At 37.2% G+C, this 15,841-nt stretch overlaps 1 protein-coding gene across 2 annotated transcripts in view; it reads left to right on the plus strand.

Moving 5' to 3' along the window:
• Positions 1 to 15,841, plus strand: part of USP47 (ubiquitin specific peptidase 47) — a 123,484-nt gene that overhangs the window by 22,963 nt on the left and 84,680 nt on the right. The gene's annotated exons all lie outside the window — the stretch shown is intronic.

Consider the following 15,841-nt stretch of genomic DNA (forward strand, 5'->3'; position numbering starts at 1 on the left):
CTTATATTCTTTTAGTGTAAGTGTTTTTAAAATTAACTAATTTAATATGCACAGTTACCAAAGTCTAAAATTAATCATCTTTAATTTCCTCTTGAATAGTGTAAGGATGTTAGAATGCTTTAATTCCAGTAACACCCTCACTTGTATGGTATAATTGTTATATACTTTAATTCTCTCTCTTTTTTTTAAACATAGAAGACATTGTTTAGTTTACCCACCTATTTGTCACTTCTTTTGCTCCTCACTTTTTAAAATTGTGATAGTATACACATAACATAAAATTTACCATTTTAACCATTTTTATGTGTGCAGTTCACTGGCTTTAAGTGCATTCACATTGTTGTGCAAACATCACTACCAGCCATCTGCAGAACTTTTTTTTTTTTTTTTTTTTGCGGTACGCGGGCCTCTCCCTGCTGTGGCCTCTCCCATTGCGGAGCACAGGCTCCGGACACGCAGGCCCAGCGGCCATGGCCCACGGGCCCAGCCGCTCCACGGCATGTGGGACCCTCCCGGACTGGGTCACAAACCCGTGTCCCCTGCATCGGCAGGCGGACTCTCAACCACTGCGCCACCAGGGAAGCCCTGCAGAACTTTTTGTATCTTCCCAAATTGAATCTTTGTATCCATTAAGCAATATCTCTCCCTATCCTTCCTCTTCCTCGTCCCTGGCAACCACAATGCTACTTTCTGTCTATGAACTTGACTTCTCTCCTCCTTATATAAGTAGAATCATACAATATTTGTCCTTTGTGTCTGGTTTCTTTCTCTTACCATAGTGTCTTCAAGATCCATCCATGTTATAGCATATACCAGAATTTCATTCCTTTTTAAGGCTGAATGATACTCCATTGTATGTTTATGCCCACATTTTGTTTATAATGTCATTGGTCAATAGACATTTGGGTTGTTTCTATTTTTTGGCTATTGTGAATAGTGTTGCTATCCTGCTAAAACGTATACTGTTTTCCAGTGGAAGCACCATTTCACATTCCCATCAGCAGTGCACAAGGGCTTCAGTTTCTCCACACCCTCCAACGCATTAGTGGGAGTTTTGTTTGCTTGTTACCGGTTTTTGGTTTTGTTTGGTAATAGCCATTCTAATGGGTGTGAAGTGGTTATCTTGTATTTTTTATTTGTATTTTCCTAATGATTGGTGATATGCTTGTTGGCTCTTTGTATATCTTCTTTGGAGAAATGTCTATTCAAGTTCTTTGCCTATTTTTTAACCAGGGTTTTGGGGTATTTGTTGTTGTTTTGGGGTTGTTAGAATTCTTTATATATTCTGGATATTAATACCTTAACAGATACATGATTTGCAGGTATTACCTCCCATTCCATGGGTTGCCTTTCTGCTCTCTTGTCCTTTGGTGCACAAGCATTTGAATTTTAATGAAATCCAATTTATGTATTCTGTTGTTGTTATTGTCTCTGCTTTTGGTATCATATCTAAGAACCATTGTGAAATCCAATGTCATGAAGCTTTTCTCCTATGTTTTCTTCTAATAGTTTATAATTTTAGCTTTTGCTTTTAGATCTTTGATCCATTTAGAGTTAATTTTTGCAGCTATTTATTTATTCTTGTATCCCACTCCTTTGTCAAAGACAAAATAACTACTTTGGGACCAGAATTTAAACACTGAGTAAAAATGTTACTACCAAAGAGGGAACTAGATCTAGTACAGAGACATGGGAGTGAGGAAGTGACACAAGACTCAAGAGAGGGAATATGGTTTTTCAAAGCTGAAATCCATGAACAGTCTTTTTCTCCATGCCTATGATTAGCTGACAATATATTGGATTGGCCAGAAAAGTTCATTTGGGAAACACCCGAACAAACTTTTTGGCCAATCCCATATAAGCACTTTGTTTAGACATTGCATGTGCATTGAGCTTGGTGGTGGTTTTTCTAGAAAGTTGTCCTCCTGGTGACATGATTATGGCACCATAATAGTTGTTTAGTAGAAATCAGGTATGTCTCACTGTTGTCAGGCTAGATCAGAATTCATCTCTTACTCTCTAGGATTACTTTTCCTTCTGCCCATGATACATTTTTTTGAAAGGTTACTGTGAAATATAATTTTCCGTAATATAAACAGGAAGACAGAAGAGGAAACATCCTCTCTTTCATCATGAACTTTCAATGAAGTTCTAAGAGCATATGATGCCTCAAGCTTTTGTAGTCTTTTGTGATGATGAGGATACAAGTCTCTCATAGGTCTAAGAATTGACCTGCCTCAAACGAGTGGTTCTCACTTGGAGTCTCTTATGTGGTTATAGACAGATGTTGACTGGGATTTTAGACCTTAGAAAAGATTCTTAGACAAAAAAAACACTGAGTGCCGAAGCATAAAAACTGGTAAAGAAGAAAAATACCTTTTTAAGGGTTTCTTTAATGAGGATCTACTGGTCATAAAAATCTTTGGTTTTGTATTCCTAAAAGACATTTTTGCTGTATATAGCATTCTGGGCTACCAGTTACTATTATTTAGAAGATTAAGGGTATGCTTCAGTCTTCTGGCTTCCATTTTTGCTGTTGAGAAATCAACTGAAAATCTAATTGTTTTAGTTTATTTAAAGGTAATCTCTCATTTCTCCCTGCCTGCATGTAAACTCTGTATTTACTTTGCTTGAAATTTGTTGGGTTTCTTGAATCTGATTTGGTATCCTCCATTGGTTGTTGAAGTTCATCATGTATTTAAATTTTCTCAACTTCCATTCTCTCTCCCTTCACCTGGATGTATCCTTTTTACTGTATCCTTCATGCCTCTTTTACTCTAATGTTTTACGTTGTTCTGTCACTAAAAGTTTAGAAAATTTTAGTTCTATCATATGAGATTCATTAATTCTTCAATATTTTAAATACATTTAAACTTTGTGATTTTTACTTTTATTATTATATCCTTTTCTAGGAATTCTGTTTGTTACTTTTAAAAGCCTGCTGATTGCCAACGTCTACTCATGAATTCAAAGTTCTTTTTTATTTCTTGAAGCATTTTTCTTTTATAATGTTGCCAATAGTTTCAATGTTGAAACTTTTATTGTATGTCATCTGCTATGTTTTATTCTTTGCTGACTCTCACTCATGGTGCCTTTTTTCTTATGTATTTAGTGATTAAAAAAACAATTTTGAGCTGTTCATATGTCTTGTAATTGTGAAAATAATTTTTATGGAAATTATATGAGCTTTGGAATACAGATGGCTTCTTTCAGAAGAAAATTGTGATTGTTTCTGCCATGTATCTGGGAGTACTACTGTTGTGGAACCATTTTCAAAGTAATTCTTAACTTGTGGGTTTTTTTAAATACCACACAGATAGTGTGAATTGGGGCTGCAAATCAACATGAGGGCCAGTCTGTGACTACATGTCCTCAGGAGTACCACCCCCACTTCACTCCAAGGTTTAAAACAGGCAATCATCTTTTAGTCTCTAGGAGAAGAGAGGTGGAAGAGTAGCAGGATAGGCAGATGTATTATTTTTAAATTAAACTTTTAATTTTGAGTTAGTTATAGTTTCATCTGTAGTTCTGAGAAATAAAAAAGAGGTATCATGTACTCTGTATCCAGTTCCCCCTAATGGCAACATCATGTAAACTATAGTACAATATAACAATAAAGGTATTGGCATTGATACAGTCAAGATACAGAACATTTTCATCTCCACAAGGATCTCTCATGTTGCCCTTTTATAACTACACTCACTTCCCTCCCACTCCCAGCCCCTCTTTGATTCCTGGCAATCTCTTAGCTGTTTTCCATTTCTATATTTGGTCATTTCAAAAATGTTGTATAAATGGAATCTTACTGTATGCAACCTTTTGGACTTGGCCTTTTATACTTAATATATAATTCTCTGGAGGCTTCTCTGGGTGTCCCATGTATCAACAGTTTGTTCCTTTGCTTATTAATGTCCTTGGTATGGATGTACCACAGTTTGTTTCCATTCAGCTGTTGAAGGACATCTAGATTATTTACGGTTTTTGGATATTATGAGTAAAGCTGCTATAAAATTCATGTATAGGTTTTTGTGTGAACATAATTCTTCATTTCTCTGTGATAACTGTTGAATAGTACAGTTGCTGGGTTGTATGGTAGTTGCATATTTAGTTTTTTCAGAAATTACCAAATGGTTTTCTAGAGTAGCTGTACCATTTTACTTCCCAGCAGGAAATTATGAGAGATCCAATTTTTCTGCATCCTTGTCAGCATTTGGTGTTGCCACTATTTTTAATTTTAGCCATTCTGATAGGTGTGTGGTCATATCTCATTGTGGTTTAATTTGTATTTATCTAATGGCTAATGATGTTGACCATCTTTTTGTGTGCTTACTTGTCATCTGTTTTCTTCATTGAAATGTATCTCATGATTTTTGCCTGTGCTCTAATTATATTGTTGCTTTTTTATTGTTAGGTGTTCAGAGTTCTTTACAGTATAGTCTAGATACTAGTCCTTTGTCAATTATGTCGTTTGAAATATTTTCTCCCAGTCAGGAGCTTGTCTTTTCATTCTTTTTTTGTGTGTGTGGGGGATTTTTAGTTCCCTGACCAGGGATTGAACCTCGGCCCTTGGCAGTGAGAGTGCTGAGTCCTAACCACTGGACCGCCAGGGAATTCCCTGTCTTTTCTTTCTTAACAGGGTCTTTGCAAAATAGATATTTCAGTTTTGATTACATCCAGTTTATCAATTTTTCTGTTTGTAAATCATGCTTTTGGTGTCAGGTCTGAGAACTCTGCCTATCCTTAGCTCTAGAAGATTTTTTCCTATGTTTTTTTTTCTAAAAGTTTTATAGGTTTACATTTTTCATTTAAGTTCATGATCTGTATTTAGTTACTTTTTGTATAAGGTGAGAGACTTAGGTCCAGGATTATTATTATATTTTTTTGCCCATGGATGTCCAATTATTCCAGTACCATTTGTTGAAAAGACACTCTTTCCTCCATTGAGTTGCTTTTACACCTAGTCAGAAATCAGTTGGGCATATCTGTGTGGCTCTCTATTGTATTCCATTGATCTCTATGTCTATTCCTTTACCAATACCACACAGTCTTGATTACTCTAGCTGTATGATAAGTCTTGAAATTGAGTAGACAGAGTCCTCTCACTTTATCTTTTTAGTTATTCTAGTTCCTTTGCCTTTCCATATAAGTTTCAGAATATTCTTGTCTATATCTTCAAAAAAACTTGCTGGGATTTTGATAGGACTTGCTTTAAAAACTGTATTTTTGTTTGGGAAGAATTGACATCTTTACTATGTTGAGTCTTACAGTGTAAGAATACATTATGTTGCTTTATTTATTTAGATCTTCTGTTGTCCTATTATGAGCAGAGAATATACTCTATTTGATTGTAGTTCTTCTAAATGTGTTAAAATTTGTTTTATGACCTGGGATATGGCCTGTCTTGGAATATGTTCCAAGTGCATCTGGACAGAATGTATATTCTGTCCCTTTACAAATGTTAATTAGGTTCTGTTGGTTGATGGTATTGTTGGTTTTTTTCTGTGTCCTTGCTTATTTTCTGTTTAGTTGTTGTAGCAATTGTTGAGAGAGTTGTTGGAGTCTCCTAATTATTGTAGAGTTATTTTATTATTTTAGTTTTACTGGTTCTGGCTTCACAAATTTTGCAGCTCTGTTTGGTTCATACAAATTTAGGATTGCTATGCCTTCTTAGTGGATGGGCCCTTTTATCATTATATGTTTCTCTCTATCTCTGATAATTTTCTTTGTTCTGAAGTCTACTTTAACTGATATTAATTTTTAAAATTAACTCTTGCTTTCTTTGATTGATGTTTGCATGGTACATTTTTTCCCTTTTTTACTTTCATACTAAATATTTTACATGAAATATATATCTTATATGTAAATTTATTTTAAAGTGTTTTATGTATATCATGTATTTGACATAGTATGTATTATCTATGGGTGTACATCTTTGTGTGTGTAGGTGTGTGTGTCTGAGTTTCTTCGAGACAGCATATAGTTTTTTTTTTTTTTTTTTTTGTGGTATGCGGGCCTCTCACTGTTGTGGCCTTTCCCGCTGTGGAGTACAGGCTCCGGACGCGCAGGCTCAGCGGCCATGGCTCACGGGCCCAGCCGCTCCGTGGCATGTGGGATCTTCCCGGACTGGGGCACGAACCCGTGTCCCCTGCATCGGCAGGCAGACTCTCAACCACTGCGCCACCAGGGAAGCCCGACAGCATATAGTTTTAATTTACCCTCCTAACTCTCTTTTAATTGGTGTGATTAGGTCATTTATATTTAATGTAATCATTAACATGTTAGCATAAACCTCCCATTTTATTTTGTTTTCTGTTTTTCATTTTGCTGTTATCTTTCACTTGCCTTCCTTTGTGTTATTTGAATATTTTTTAAAATTTCGTTTTGATTTTTCCATACTGATTTTGATCATATCCTCTTGTAATAGCTTTTTTAGTGGTTCTTCTGTGTATATACAAGTTTATCACAGTCTACTTGTGTCATTATTTTATCAGTTTAATTGAAATGTAGAAACATTACCTCCCTTTATGTCTTGTTACCCTCCCCTGTCTACAATATAATTGAATTAAATACTTCCTCTACATACATTTATAACCACATCAAGCAGTCTCTTAACTTGTGCTTCAACTGTCAAACATATAATAAAAACTGAAGAGGAGAAGGAAAATGTATTCTATTTAGCCATATTTTGCTAACTGTGTTCTTTTTTCTTTCCTGATGTTCTAAGGTTCCCCTTTAATCATTTCCTTTTTTGTTTAGAGAACTTCCTTTAGCCATTCCTTTAGGGTATTTCTACTGGAGACAAATTCTTTTAGCTTTCTTTTATCTGAGCATGTCTTGAATTCTGCTTGGTTACAGAAGCAATTTCTGGGTCATTCTTAAAGGACATTTTTCTGGTTAAGGGCTCTTGGGTTAACAGTTATTTTCTGTGAGCACCTGAAAAATATTGTGCAACTTCCTTCTGGCCTCCTTGGTTTCTGATAAGAAAGTTGTCCCACTTTTCTGTTCTCTGTGTGTGTGTGTGTGTGTGTGTATGGTTTTTTCCTCTCTTTGTCTCATTTGTGATAGTTTCTATTGCTGTGTCTTCAAGTGGTTTATATAATCTTTTGTTCAGTGGTACCTAATCTGTTAACCCCATCCATTCTATGTTTCGTCTCAGACATTGTACTTTTCATCTTTAGAAATTTGAGTTGGATTCTTTTTTAAATTTCCTTTTTCTATAATTGAGTTTATTAATCTTTTCTTTCATAGCATTTAATGTTCAAGTCATGCTTTTTTATAATTGAATTTTTATTTTGGGTATAGCTGATTTACAATGTTATGTTAGTTTCAGGTGTAGAGCAGAGTGGTTCAGTTATACATATACATATATCCATTCTTTTTCAGATTTTTTCCCCATATAGGTTGTTATAGAACATTGAGTAGAGTTCCCTGCGCTATACAGTAGGTCCTTGTTGGTTACCTATTTTATATATGGTAGTGTGTGTATGTTAAGCCCAGACTCCTAATTTATCTCTCCCCACCCCCTTTCCCCTTTGGTAAACATAAATTTATCTTCCAAGTCTGTGAGTCTTTTTTTTTTTTTTTTTTTTTTGCGGTATGCGGGCCTCTCACTGTTGTGGCCTCTCCCGTTGCGGAGCACAGGCTCCGGACGCGCAGGCTCAGCGGCCATGGCTCATGGGCCCAGCCACTCCGTGGCATGTGGGATCCTCCTGGACCGGGGCACGAACCCGTGTCGCCTGCATCGGCAGGCAGACTCTCAACCACTGCGCCACCAGGGAAGCCCTGTGAGTCTATTTTGTAAATAAGTTCATTTGTATCATTTTTGTAGATTCCAGCTATAAGTGATGTCTTTCTCTGTCTGACTTACTTCACTTAGTATGATAATCTCTAGATCCATCTATGTTGCTGCAAATGGCATTACTTCATTCTTTTTTATGGCTGACTAATATTCCATCGTGTGTATCTACCACATCTTCTTTATCCATTCATTGATGGACCTTTACGTTGCTTCCGTGTCTTGACTGTTGTAAACAGTGCTGCAATGAACATTGGGGAGCATGTATTTTTTGGAATTATGGTTTTCTCAAGATAGATGCCCAGGAGTGGGATTGCTGCATTATATGGTAGTTCTGTTTTCAGTTTCTTAAGGAACCTCCATACTGTTCTCCATAGTGGTTGTACCAATTTACATTCCCACCAACAGTGTAGGAGGATCTCCTTTTCTCCACATTCTCTCCAGCATTTATTGTTTGTAGAATTTTTGATGATGACCATTCTGACCAGTGTGAGGTGATACCTCATTGTAGTTTTGATTTGCATTTCTCTAATAATTAGCAATGTTGAACATCTTTTCATGTGCTTTTTGGCCATCTATATGTCGTCTTTAGAGAAATGTCTATTTAGATCTTATGGCCATTTTTTGATTGGATTGTTTGTTTTTTTGATATTGAGCTGCATGAGCTGTTTGTATGTTTTGGAGATTAATCCCTTGTCAGTCACACCATTTGCAAATATTTTCTCCCATTCTGTGGGTTGTCTTTTCATTTTGTTTATGGTTTCCTTTGATGTGCAAAAGCTTTTCAGTTTAATTAGGTCCCATTTGTTTTTGTTTTTATTTCCATTCCTCTAGGAGGTGAATTGAAAAAGATCTTGCTGCAATTTATGTCAAAGAGTGTTTTGCCTGTGTTTTCCTCTAAGAGTTTTATAGAATCTGGTCTTACATTTAGGCCTTTAATTCATTTTGAGTTTATTTTTGTGTATGGTGTTGGACAATGTTCTAACTTCATTCTTTTACATGTAGCTATCCAGTTTTCCCAGTACTACTTATTGAAGAGACTGTGTTTTCTCCATTGTATATTCTTGCCTCCTTTGTCATAGTTTAGTGGACCATAGGTGCGTGGGTTTATCTCTGGCCTTTCTATCCTGTTCCATTAATCTACATTTCTTTTTTTGTGCCAGTGCCATACTGTTTTGATTACTGTAGCTTTGTAGTATAGTCTGAAGTCAGGGAGCCTGACTCCTCCGGCTCCATTTTTCTTTCTCAGGATTACTTTGGCTATTCAGGGTCTTTTGTGTTTCCATACAAATTAAAATTTTTTTTTCTCTAGTTCTGTGAAAAATGCCATTGGTAATTTGATAGGAATTGCTTTGAGTCTGTAGATTGCCTTGGATAGTGTAGTCATTTTGATTGATTCTTCCATTCAGGAACATGATATATCTCTCCATCTGTTTGTGTCATCTTTAATTTTTTTTCTTCAGCATCTTACAGTTTTCAGAGTACAGGTCTTTTGTCTCCTTAGGTAGGTTTATTCCTAGGTATTTTATTCTTTACAATGGCAAATGAGAATGTTTCCTTAGTTTCTGTTTCTGATCTTTCATTGTTAGTGTATAGAAATGCAAGAGAGATCTATGTATTAATTTTTTATCCTGCAACTTTCTGAATTGATTGATGAGCTCTAGTAGTTTTCTGTTAGCATCTTTAGGATTTTCTATGTATAGTATCATGTCATTTGGAAACAGTGACCGTTTAACTTCTTTTTTTCCAATTTGGATTCCTTTATTTATTTTTATTCTTTGATTGCCATGCCATTGCCAGGACTTCCAAAACTATGTTGAATAAAAGTGACGAGAGTGGACATCCTTGTCTTATTCCTGACCTTAGAGGAAATGCTTTCAGCTTTTCACCATTGAGTATGTTAGCTGTGGGTTTGTCATATATGGCCTTTATTATGTTGAGGTAGGTTCCCTCCATGCCCACTTTCTGGAGAGTGTTTATCATAAATGGGTGTTGAATTTTGTCAAAGCTTTTTCTGCATCTATTGAAATGATCATATGGTTTTTATTCTTCAATTTGTTAATGTGGTGTATCATACTGTTTGCTTTAGAAGAGTAGGTGTTAAGTCTTCCCTAAATGTTCAGAATTCCCCTGTGAAGCCATCTGGTCCTGGACTCTTGTTTGTTCGAAGTTCTTTAATCACAATTTCAATTTCAGTAGTTGTGATCGGTCTGTTCATATTTTCTATTTCTTCCTAGTTCAGGTTTGGAAGGTTGTACCTTTCTAAGAATTTGTCCATTTCTTCCAGGTTATCCATTTTATTGGCATATATTTGCTTGTAGTAGTCTCTTATGATCCTTTGTATTTCTGTGGTGTCAGTTGGAACTTCTTTTTCATTTCTAATTTTATTGATTTGAGCCCTCTCCATTTTTTTCTTGGTGAGTCTGGCTAACAGTTTATCCATTTTGTTTATCTTTTCGAAGAATCAGCTTTTAGTTTCATTGATCTTTTCTATTGTTTTCTTCATCTCTATTTCATTTATTTCTGATCTGATCTTTATGATTTCTTTCCTTCTACTAACTTTGGATTTTGTTCTTCTTTTTCTAGTTGCTTTAGGTGTAAGTTTAGGCTGTTTATTTAAGATTTTTTTTGTTTCCTGAGGTAAAATTGTATTGCTATACACTTCCCTCTTAAAACTACTTTTGCTGTGTCCCAAAGCTTTTGGATTGTTGTGATTTCATTTTCATTTGTGTCTAGGTATTTTTTGGTTTCTTCTTTGATTTCTTCACTGATCCATTAGTTGTTTAGTAATATATTGCTTAGCCTCCACGTGTTTGTGTGTTTTTACAGGTTTTTTTCTTATAGTTGATTTCTAATCTCTTGGTGTTGTAGTCCAAAAAGGTGCTTGATATGATTTCATTTTTCTTAAATTTACCAACGTTTGCTTTGTGGCCCACCATGTGATCTATCCTGGAGAATATTCCATGTGCACTTGAGACGAATGTGTATTCTGCTGATTTTGGATGCAGTGTTCTATAAATATCAATTAAGTCCATCTGGTCTAATGTGTCATTTAAGGCCTGTGTTTCCATATTGATTTTCTGTCTGGATGATCTGTCCATTGATGTAAGTAGCAGTGTTAAAGTCCCCCATTATTATTGTGTTACTGTCAATTTCTCCTTTTTTGGTTGTTAACATTTGCTTTATATATTGAGGCACTCCTATGTTGAGAGCATAGATATTTATGATTGTTATATCTTCTTGGGTTGATCCCTGATCATTATGTAGTGTCCTTCTATTTCTCTTGTAACTGTCTTTATTTTATTTTATTCCATTTTTAAAAATTTTTTAAATTATTTTTTTTGTACACGTTTAGTTTTATTGTAACAGTTTTTTAAAAATTTTTATTTTTGGCTGTGTTGGGTCTTTGTTTCTGTGCATGGGCTTTCTCTAGTTGTGGCGAGAGGGGGCTACTCTTCATCACGGTGCGTAGGCTTCTCATTGCGGTGGCTTCTCTTGTTGCAGAGCATGGGCTCTAGGCGCACAGGCTTCAGTAGTTGCAGCATGTGGGCTCAGTAGCTGTGGCGCATGGGCTCTAGGGCAATGAGCTTCAGTTGTTGTGGTTTGCGGGCTTAGTAGTTGTGGCTCGTGGGCTCTAGAGCACAGGCTCAGTAGTTTTGGTGCATATGCTTAGTTGCTTCTCAACATGTGGGGTCTTTCCAGACCAGGAATTGAACCCATGTCCCCTAGATTGGCAGGCAGATTCTTAACCACTGTGCCACCAGGAAAGTCCCGTAACAGTCTTTATTTTAGAGTCTGTTTTGTCTGATATGAATATTGCTACTTCAGCTTTCTTTTGATTTCCGTTTGCATAGGATAACCTTTTCCATTCCTTCACTTTCATTCTATATGTGTCCCTAGAACTGAAGTGAGTCTCTTGTAGACAGCATGTACATGGGTCTTGTTTTTGTATCCATTCACCTATCAGTGTCTTTTGGTTGGAGCATTTAATCCATTTACATTTAAGGTAGTTATCAATATGTATGTTCTTCTTGCAATTAAAAAAAATTATTTAGGATTTGTTTTTGTAGCTCTTTTTTTTTCATTCCTCTTTTGTTCACTTGTGATTTGATGACTATCTTTAGAGTTGTGTTTGGATTACTTTTTCTTTAAGTTTGTGTATCTAGTGTAGATTTTTGGTTTGCGGTTACCATCAGGTTTTGATATAGCAGTCTCTATATGTATATATACAAGATTGTTTTAAGTTGCTGGTCTCTTGATTTCAAATGCATTTCCAATATCCTGCATTTGTATTCTCATGATTGCTGATTTTTATATAATATTTTTGTGTGGACTGTTTCCTACTTTTACTGTATGTTTGCCTTCACTAGTGAGTGAGCTTTCCCATTTGTAATTATCGTTTTTCTAGTTGTGACCTTTTCTTTTATGCCTAGAGAAGTTCCTTTAACATTTGTTGTAAAGCTGGTGTGGTGGTGCTGAATTCTCTTAGCTTTTGCTTGCCTGATTTTTCCATCAAATTTGAACGAGAGCTTTGCTGGGTAGAGTATTCTTGGTTGTGGGTTTTTCCCTTTCATCATTTTAAATATATCATGCCACTCCCTTCTGGCCTGCAGAGTTTTTGCTGAAAAATCATCTGATAACTGTATGGGGATTCCCTTGTATGTTATTTGTTGCTTTTCCCTTGTTGCTTTTAATGTTTTTTTCTCTTTGTCTTCGATTTTTGTCAACTTGATTAATATGTGTCTTGGCATGTTCTTCCTTGGGTTTATTCTATATGGGATTGTCCGCACTTCTTGGAGTTGAGTGAGTGGTTCCTTTCCCATGGTAGGGAGGTTTTTGACTATTGTCTCTTCAAATATTTTTTCAGGCCCTTTCTCTCTCTTTTCCTTCTGGGACCTCTATAATGTGAATGTTGATGCATTTAATGTCATCCCAGATGTCTCTTAGACTGTCCTCATTTCTTTTCATTCTTTTTTTTTTCTTTATTCTTATTTCTTTATTCACACCACAGCTGTGATTTCCACCAATCTCTCCTCCAGGTCACTTATTCATCCTTCTGTCTCATTTATTCTGCTATTGATTCCTTCTTATTTATTTTTCATTTCAGTTATTGTACGGTTCATCTCTGTTTGTTCTTTAAATTTTCTAGTTCTTCGTTAAAAATTTATTGTATCTTCTCGGTCTGTGCCTCCATTCTTTTCCCGAGATGTTGAATCATCTTTACTGTCATTACTCTAAATTCTTTTTCAGGCTGATTGCCTACCTCCACTTCACTTAGTTGTTCTTCTGGGGTTTTATCTTGTTCCTTTACCTGTAACATATTTCTCTGCCGTCTTATTTTGTCTAACTTTCTGTGTTTGTGATCTCTGTTTTTCAGGCTGCAGGTTTGTAGTTGCACTTGCTTCTGGTGTTTGCCCCTTGGTGGGTGAGGTTGGTCCAGGGGCTTGTGCAACTTCCTGTGGGATGGACTGTAGCTGCCCCCTGGTGAGTGGAGCTGGTTCTTGTCCCTCTGGTGGGCAGGACCATGTCAGGGGGTATGTTTAGAGGCAGCTGTGCACTCAGGACAGATGTTAGGCAGCCTGTCTGCTGATGGTGGGGCTCTGTTCCCACCTTCTTGGTTGTTTGGCCTGAGGCGTCACAGCACTGGAGACTGCAGGCTGTTTGGAGGGGCCAGGTCTCGGTGCCAAAATGACCACCTCCAGAAGAGCTCACGCAGATGTGTATTCTCTGGAGTCTCTGCCAGCAGTGTCCTTGCCCCCACAGTGAGCCACAGCTGAACCCCGCCTCCCCAGGAGACCCTCTAAGGCCCGCAACTAGGTCTGGCCCAGGCTCCTATGGAGTCACTGCTTTGCCCTGAGTCCCAGTGCATGTGAAACCTTGAGTGTGCCCTCCAAGAGTGGAGTCTCTGTCTCCTCCAGTCCTATGCAGCTCAAGCCCCCCTGACGTTCAAAGCCAAATGCTCTCGAGGCTCCTCCTCCTGATGCCAGACCCCCAGGCTGGGGAGCCTGACGCTGGGCTCAGAACTCTCACTCCTGTAGGAGAACCTCTGCGATATAATTATTTTTCAGTTTGTGGGTCGCCCACCTGGTGGGTATGGGATTTGATTATATCGCAAAAGCCCTCCTCATACTGCCTCGTTATGGCTTCTTGTCTTTGGATGTAGAATATCTTTTTTGGTAGGTTCCATTCTTTTTTGTCAGTGGTTGTTCAGCAGTTAGTTGTGATTTTGGTGTTTTTGTGAGAGGAGATGAGCTCAAGTCCTTCAACTCTGCCACCTTGTCTCCACTTGAGTTGAATCTTTAATATATCTTTCATTTATTTCCTTTGCATTCTTTCCTGTACCTTCTTAAAATGTAGAATATAGTTATAAACTTTTTATATTCTTGTCTATTAATTATATCATCTGTATTATATCTGGGTAGGTTTTCATTGATTGATTTTTCTCCTCATTATGGGTCATCATTTCCTACTTTGATGCATGCCTGTTTATTTTGGATTGGATGCCAAACACTGAAGTTTATGTTGATGGGTGCTGGGTATTTTTAATTTCCATAGATATTCTTGAGGTTTGTTCTCTGACAGAGTTTTAATTTACTTGTAAACATTTTGATCCTTTTGAGGCTTGCTTTTAAAAAGTGTTGTAAGTTTGATCCAGAATAGCCTTTAGATTAGGCCTAATTTGGTCCCACTACTGAGACAATACTCTTCTGTGTACTCTTATCTGAGCCCCGTGTATTATGAAATTTTTTTCACTTTGGCTGGTGGGAACTGAAGTGAGCTCCAGGGATTCTTTCCTGTGGTTCTTTCCCCTGCCTCAGGTAGTTTCTTCACATGCATATGCTGGTGAGTACTTAGGGAGGACCACTACATATCTCTGGAGCATGCTATTTGCACATCTTTCTTCTCTTCAGTATTCTTCTCTGTAAATTCTAGCTGAATTGACCCACTTGAACTTCTAACCTTATCTTTTCAGCTCAGGAAGATTGCTGAACTTTAACTGGGTTCTCTCTCCCTGCACTGCAGCCTGGAAGGTAGCTTACCTTTTTTGTTTGTTTTCACAGGGATCACTGTCCTGTGTTACCTGTTATTTAATAATATTTTTAAACTATTGTTTCATATATTTCATCTCTTCTTTTTAGTTGTTTAAGGTGGAGAGGGTAAATCCAGTCTGCTATTTCATCTTAGCTCATAATGGAAGTTTTTTGGAGTTAACAATAAACAAGTAAAATATAAACAAATATATCAGGTGGCTATAAGTATACTATGGAGAAACCTGAAGGAAGGGAGATGAAGAGGATTGCAATTTTAAATAGAATGGTGAGAAGAGGACCAGTTTGAGAAACTAGCTATTTTGGTTATTTTTTGCTTTATAATAGCCTACACCCACACTTAATGACTTTTGCTCATGGACGTGCAATTTGGGCCAGGCTGAAGAGAGACAGCTTGCTCTGCTCTGCTAGGCGTCAGTTGGGGCATCTGAAAGGCTGGGGTCTGGAATCATCTGAATACTTCCTCACATGTATGGTTGTTGATGCTGGTTGCCAGATGGGATCTCAGTTGGGTTGTGGCTAGAACATATACACATGACCTTTCCATGTGGCTGCGTGGCTCCGATACAGCATAATGGCCAGGTTCCAAGGGTGAGCATCTGAAAGAAAGCCAGGAAGAAGCTGTGTTGCCTTTCCTGTTTTCTAGCCCAGCCTTGAAAGTAATGTTATGTGTCACAGGAAGTCACTAAGGCTGGCCCATATTAAAAGGGACTGGACTTAGACTCCTAATCTTGCTGGGAGGCATGTCAAAGAATTTGTGGCCACATTTTAAAGCCATCACAATGATACTTGAGAAAGGATATCTGAAGGAAGAGCATCCCAGGTACAGTGTACAGAAATGCAAAGACTCTGAGGCTGGTGGATACCTGATGGTTTAGATTTGTTTATTTTGAATTTCCCCTGTACAGTGTCATCTCCTTGAGGGCAAGGGCTTTTGTTCACTGCTATTTTCTCAGCACCTAAAACAGTGTTTGACAGATAGTTGTAGTTTAATTCT

Source organism: Grampus griseus (genome assembly GCF_964374135.1).
Source record: "Grampus griseus genome assembly, chromosome: 8".
Lineage (NCBI taxonomy): Eukaryota > Metazoa > Chordata > Mammalia > Artiodactyla > Delphinidae > Grampus > Grampus griseus.